Source organism: Carlito syrichta, unplaced genomic scaffold (assembly GCF_000164805.1).
Source record: "Carlito syrichta isolate Samal-C Ts95f unplaced genomic scaffold, Tarsius_syrichta-2.0.1 Scaffold311998, whole genome shotgun sequence".
NCBI lineage: Eukaryota > Metazoa > Chordata > Mammalia > Primates > Tarsiidae > Carlito > Carlito syrichta.
In genome coordinates, this window is record NW_007256094.1 from 41593 (window position 1) to 47557 (window position 5965).

At 47.1% G+C, this 5965-nt stretch overlaps 1 pseudogene; it reads right to left on the reverse strand.

The window, feature by feature from the left end:
* Positions 1 to 848: 848 nt before the first annotated feature.
* Positions 849 to 1329, reverse strand: LOC103271909 (annotated as a pseudogene).
* Between the last annotated feature and the right edge of the window lie 4636 nt (positions 1330 to 5965).

The following is a 5965-nucleotide window of genomic DNA, read 5'->3' on the forward strand; positions in this document are numbered from 1 at the left end:
TGCCTCAGCCTTCCAAGTTGGTGGAACCACAGGTGCATGCCACCACACCCAGCTAATTTTCTGATTTTTTGTAGAGTCGAGATCTCACCAAGTTGCATAGGCTAGTCTTGAACCACTGAGCTCAGGCAATCCTCTCACCTCGGCCTCCCAAAGTGCTGGGATTACAGGCTTGAGCCACCATGCCTGGCCTATGACTCATGTTTTAAAGCCCCTCCAGTTGCCAACATTTCCATTTCTACTGGGTGCCGATTCTTTTTTTTTTTTTGAGTTGGAGTCTCACTCTGTCACCCAGACTGGAGTGCAGTGGCCGCTCCTGGCCACCGCAGCCTTGCATGCTGGGCTCCGGCAATCCTTCCACCTCAGCCTTCCGAGTAGCCGGAATTACAGGCATGCGCTACCACGCCCGGCTGATTTTTTGATTTATTGTAGAGATGAGGTCTTGTTGCCCAGGCGGGTCTCGAACCCGCGGGCTCAGGCAATCCACTCACCTCAGCCTCCCAAAGGCGCGGGATTACAGGCTGAGCCACCGAGCCTGGCTGGGTGCCGATTCTTTATCAGAATAGAGTAATCCTATGCAATTATTTCCACTGAGGTTGGAGGACTGTGACTCAGCCACAGATTGTTTCTAGTTTTTTGTTTGTTTGTTATTTAGTTTTTATTTCTCTGCAATCCAACTAGATGTGGAAGGGAATAAGGAAAATATGGAACCCAAAGAATTGTAGCGAGAGCACAAAGATTACAGGGATATTGAGAGCAAATGGGCTGGAGGAGGTGCTCTCCTGAGCTACAGAAGGGATGATCTGGTAGTTTAAGATAAAACAAGTCAAATTTATGAGAGTTGTCCACAGTCAGCAATGGTGATCTTCTTGCTGGTCTTGCTGTTCTTGGACCCAAAGTCCTACAGTGGGCTTGCACAACATTCATGCCCTCCTTCACCTTGCCAAAAACCCCATGCTTGCCATCTGACCGTTCAGTCTTAGTAGTGCAGATGAAAATCTGGGAACCGCTTGTGTTGGGTCCAGCATTTGCCATGGACAAGATGCCGGGACCTGTATGTTTCAAGATGAAGTTCTCATCATCAAATTTCTCCCCATAGATGGACTTGCCGCCAGTGCCATTATGGTATGTAAAGTCACCACCCTGGCACATAAACCCTGGAGTAATTCTGTGAAAGCCGGAACCCTTATAACCAAATCCTTTCTCTCCAGTGCTCAGAGCACAAAAATTTTCTGCAGTCTTTGGAACTTTGTGTGTAAACAGCTCGAAGGAGACGTGGCCCAAGGGCTCGCCGTGGATGGCAATGTCAAAGAACTCAGTAGGGTGGACCATGGCTGATGGGAAAAGGCTCAAGGCGGTGGTGTCTGCAAAGCCGTTTCTAGTTTTTAGTTATAGTTAGTGGTACAGTTCGGATACTTGTTCCCACCAAATCTTATGTTGAAATTGGATCTGGCCGTGCGCGGTAGTTCACACCTATAATCCCAATACTTTGGGAGGCTGAGGTGAAAGGATTTGAGGTGAGGGTGAAAGGGTGACCAGCCTGGGCAACTTGGTGAGACCTCATCTCTACAGTAAATAAAAAAATATTAGCCGGGCATGGTGGCATGTGCCTGTAGTTCCAGCTACTTGGAAGGCTGAGGTGGAAGGATCCCCTGAACCCAGCAGGTCGAGGCTGCGGTGGCCGTGCCACTGCACTCCAGCCTGGGTGACAGAGTGAGACTCTGACTCAAGAAAAAAGAAAAAAAAAAAAAGAAATTGGATCCTCAGGGTTAGAGGTGCGGCATACAGGAGGTGCCTGGGTCATGGGGTTGGATCCCTCATGAATGTCTCGGTGCCACCCTGCGGCAATGATTTCTCACTCTTTTTTCCCTTGAAAGCTGGCTGTTAATAAGAACCTGGCACCTTCCTCCCCTCTGTTTCCTCCCTTTCTCTCTCGTCCTGTGATCCAAGCTCCCTTTCATCTCCACCTGAGTGGAAGCTCCCTGAGGCCCTCACCAGAAGCAAATGCTGGCGCCAGGCTTCTTATACAGAAAAACCAGACAAACCTCTCTGAATTACCCAGCCTCAGGCATTCCTTTGTGGCAAAAGGGACCAAGACAGCAAGTTTGCAGTTATTTATGGTTAAGTTTTAAAAATAGTTTCTTTCTTTTGAGATAGGGTCTCACTCTGTCACCCAGGCTGGAGTGCAGTGACACGATCACAGTTCACCGCAGAATTCCTGGGCTGAAGGGATCCTCCTACCTCAGCCTCCCTAGTAACTGGGACTACAGGCATGTGCTGCCACACCCAGCTAATTTTTCTATTTTTTTTTTTTTTTTGTAGAGACAGGGTCTCCTCTTGTTGTTCAGGCTGGTCTTGAACTCCTGACCCTAAGCGATCCTCCCACCTCAGCCTCTCAGAGTGCTGGGAATACAGGCAGGAGTCACTGCTCCTGTTGAAATAGATTAATCAGCCGGACTCAGTGACTCAGCCTGTAATCCCGAGTCTTGGGAGACTGAGGTGAGTGGATTGCCTGAGCCCACGGGTTCAAGACCTGCCTGGGCAACTTGGCGAGACCTCATCTCTACAATAAATCAAAAAATCAGCCGGGCGTGGTAGCATGCGCCTGTAGTTCCGGCTACTACTCGGGAGGCTGAGGCGGAAGGATTGCCAGAGCCCAGCAGGTCGAGGCTGCAGTGGCCGGGAGCGGCCACTGCACTCCAGTCTGGGTGACAGAGTGAGACTCCAACTCAAAAAAATTAAAATAAAAATAAAAATTAAAAAAATAAAGTAGATTAATTAGATCTTACTTTAGAAAAAAATCAAAACATTGAAACATTGGTTTAGGGCAGAATTAAGCTTTTTAGGAGGTCCCCATGGCCAAAAATGCTATCAATCACATACTTTTAGGGTTGGCAGGAATCCATACATCTGAATGCGACACACGCAAAGCAAGTCACACCTTTATTCCTGCACCCCTGGATTCCAAAGTCACAGAAAATCAAGACGTCCATGTGAACTGTGCTTTTGGGAGAGACCAGACTTTCTCAACTTTGGCACCGGGAACAATGGATGACTTAGAACACATTTTTTTTTCTAGGATACAGAAGAGTTTTATTTCATTGACCCCTAGCTAGTAGTTGTAATTTTTCACTCATTATATATTTTTTCTTTTGCTTGTATTTAGGAGGAATATTCTCCTGATTGTACAAAATCAAATTTCAGTGTCTGCCTTATCCTGGAAATGCATGTGGATTACCGGTGGGTTCAGTAAGCACTCAAGAAGATGCCTCGTATTAAGGTGATCTGATTTAAGTGGAATCCATAAAGGACACAGATGGATTGCAAAAGCCTTTGGAGGGTGAAGCACTGAAGAAATGGGAACAAAACCAATGAAGCCCAGCCAGAGGAACCCGAGATAGATTGACTTTGTTTTCTTTTATTCTATGGATTAGTTTGTAACTTCGAGAAACAACGTGGGTTTCTAGGTGCTGTCAGACCATTTATACTGCCCGGATGACTTGGTTAGTCACACTCTCATGAATTTCTGTGAGAATAATTGATCGATTCATGACCTGTTGGAAACTTTTGCCCTTTAAAAAAATTTTTATAATTTTATTTGTTTTTTACTTTTTTAGAAAATAGAGATGAGGTCTCACTGTTTCCCAGGATGGTCTCGAACTCCTGGGCTCAAGCAATCCTCTCACCTGGATCCTCCGAGGTGCTGGGATTATAAGCATGAGCCACCATGCCATCCCTCTTTGATTTTATTTATTTATTTATGTATTTATTTTGAGTCGGAGTCTCACTCTGTCCCCTAGGCTGGAACACAGTAGCACGCTCACGGCCACTGCAGCCTCGACCTGCTGGGCTCAGGTATTCTTTCCGCCTCAGCCTTCCAAGTAGCTGGAACTACACAGGTGTACGCTACCACGCCCAGCTAATTTTTTGATTTATTCTTGCCAAGTTGCCCAGGCTGGTCTTGAACCCGTAGGCTCAGGCAATCCTCTTACCTTGGCCTCCCAAAGCACTTGGATTATAGGTGTGAGCCCCTGTGCCTGACCTCCCTTTTATTTTTTTAACCAAACTTTTGAGGTTTACTCTCCAGTAAGGGAAAGAACATCTCTTTGATAATCAAGGACATAAGAAAGGATAAGAAGGTCGTTTCCTGAATCCTTTTCTTCCTCCTGCAGACGCTGCCCTGAGCCAATTTTTCCCTCCATTTTTTTTTTTGTTTTGTTTTTTTGAGTTGGAGTCTCACTCTGTCACCCAGGCTGGAGGGCAGTGACATGCTCCCAGCCACCGCAGCATCTACCTGCTGGACTCAGGCGAGCCTTCTGCCTCAGCCTTCCAAGTAGCTGGAACCGCAGGCACATGCCACCACGCCTGGCTAATTTTTTGATGTGTCGTCTTGCCAAGTTGCCTAGGCTGGCCTTGAACCCTTGGGCTCAGGCAATCCTCTCACTTCAGCCTCTCAAAGTGCGGGAATATAGGCGTGAGCCACCGTGCCCGGCCTTTTCCTCCCAGTTTTAAGCAAGAGACTCTGTGAAGGAAACCAAAATAGTTCACCCCCAAACATACTTCTGACATATATATTTATATATATCTCACTCTGTCACCCAGGCTGATATACAGTAGCATGATCACAGCTCACTGAAGCCTCGACTTCCCGGGCTTTGGGCGATTCTTCCGCCTCGGCCTCCTGAGTAGCTGGGACTACAGGCATGTGCCACCATGCCCTGCTAATTGTTTGATTTTTTTTTTTTGGTAGAGACGAGGTGTTGCTATGTTGTCTAGGCTGGTCTCGAACTCCTGGGCTCAAGCAATCTTTCTGGTTCTACTTCTGACATATTTTGACTTGGCTGTTCAGAGAGCTAGCAAACAGACATTTCTGCAAAGCTGTCTTTTGAGAGAGAGAATTGCATCTGTAGAGAAAATCTGCTTTGATTCAGTCCTTCTCTGAGGCCTTCCCTTGTCTGGATCTAGGAAAGAATGAGTCTGACACCTTCAAGGTCTGAGAGAAACATGGACCATCTATTCTCTCTGAGGGTTTCTACCTGAGAGGTTTTGCTAGTCAGGTCTCTTTCCCCACTCCATAACCCGTTTTGGCCTACTCCAAGCTCCTATTCTTTCTGTAACCTCAAGATGGTATAAAAGCACTAACCACATGGCTGCTTCCGTGAGTTCTTACATTTTGTAAGACTTCTGTGCACTTTTTATTTTATTTTTTTGAGTTGGAGTTTCACTTTGTCACCCAGGCTGAAGTGCTTTGGCATGCTCATGGCCACTGCAGTCTTGACCTGCTGGGCTCAGGCGATCCTTCGGCTTCAGCCTTCCAAGTAGCTGGAACTACAAATGTGCACCACCACGCCTGGCTATTTTTTTGATTTGTTGTAGAGACGAGGTCTTGCCAAGTTGCCCAGGGTGGTCTCGAATCCCTGGGCTCACGCAATTCTCTCGCCTCAGCCTCCCAAACAGCTGGGATTATGGGCATGAGCCACCACGCCCAGCAAAAGTCTACTTTTTTACAGGAGTAGCCAAATTTCACCTCACTTTAATGCTAACACCCAGCCCCAAAGTGAATGTGAGATGTGTGTGTTACGTAGGTTTACCCATTGTGCATGCCCTGGGCCCCTCTCATAAATATGCATAGCTTTCCCCCCAATCCACTGAATATGTATAACTGGGTTGTGTAATGGACACTGTAAGGCGTAAAACCCAATCTAAGATGGGTGGGAGTGAGAGTGGGATGGGAAGTGGGTGTTAGGGTTTAATTATAGTCGGCCCTTAGTATCTAGAAGCTCCATACCCATGGGTTCAATCAACCTCAGATCAAAAATATTTTTTAAAAAACCCACCCCGCACCTTGGGAGGCTGAGGTGAGTGGACTGCCTGAGCCCGCGGGTTCGAGACCCGCCTGGGCAACTTAGCGAGACCTCATCTCGACAATAAATCAAAAAATCAGCCGGACGTGGTAGCGCATGCCTGT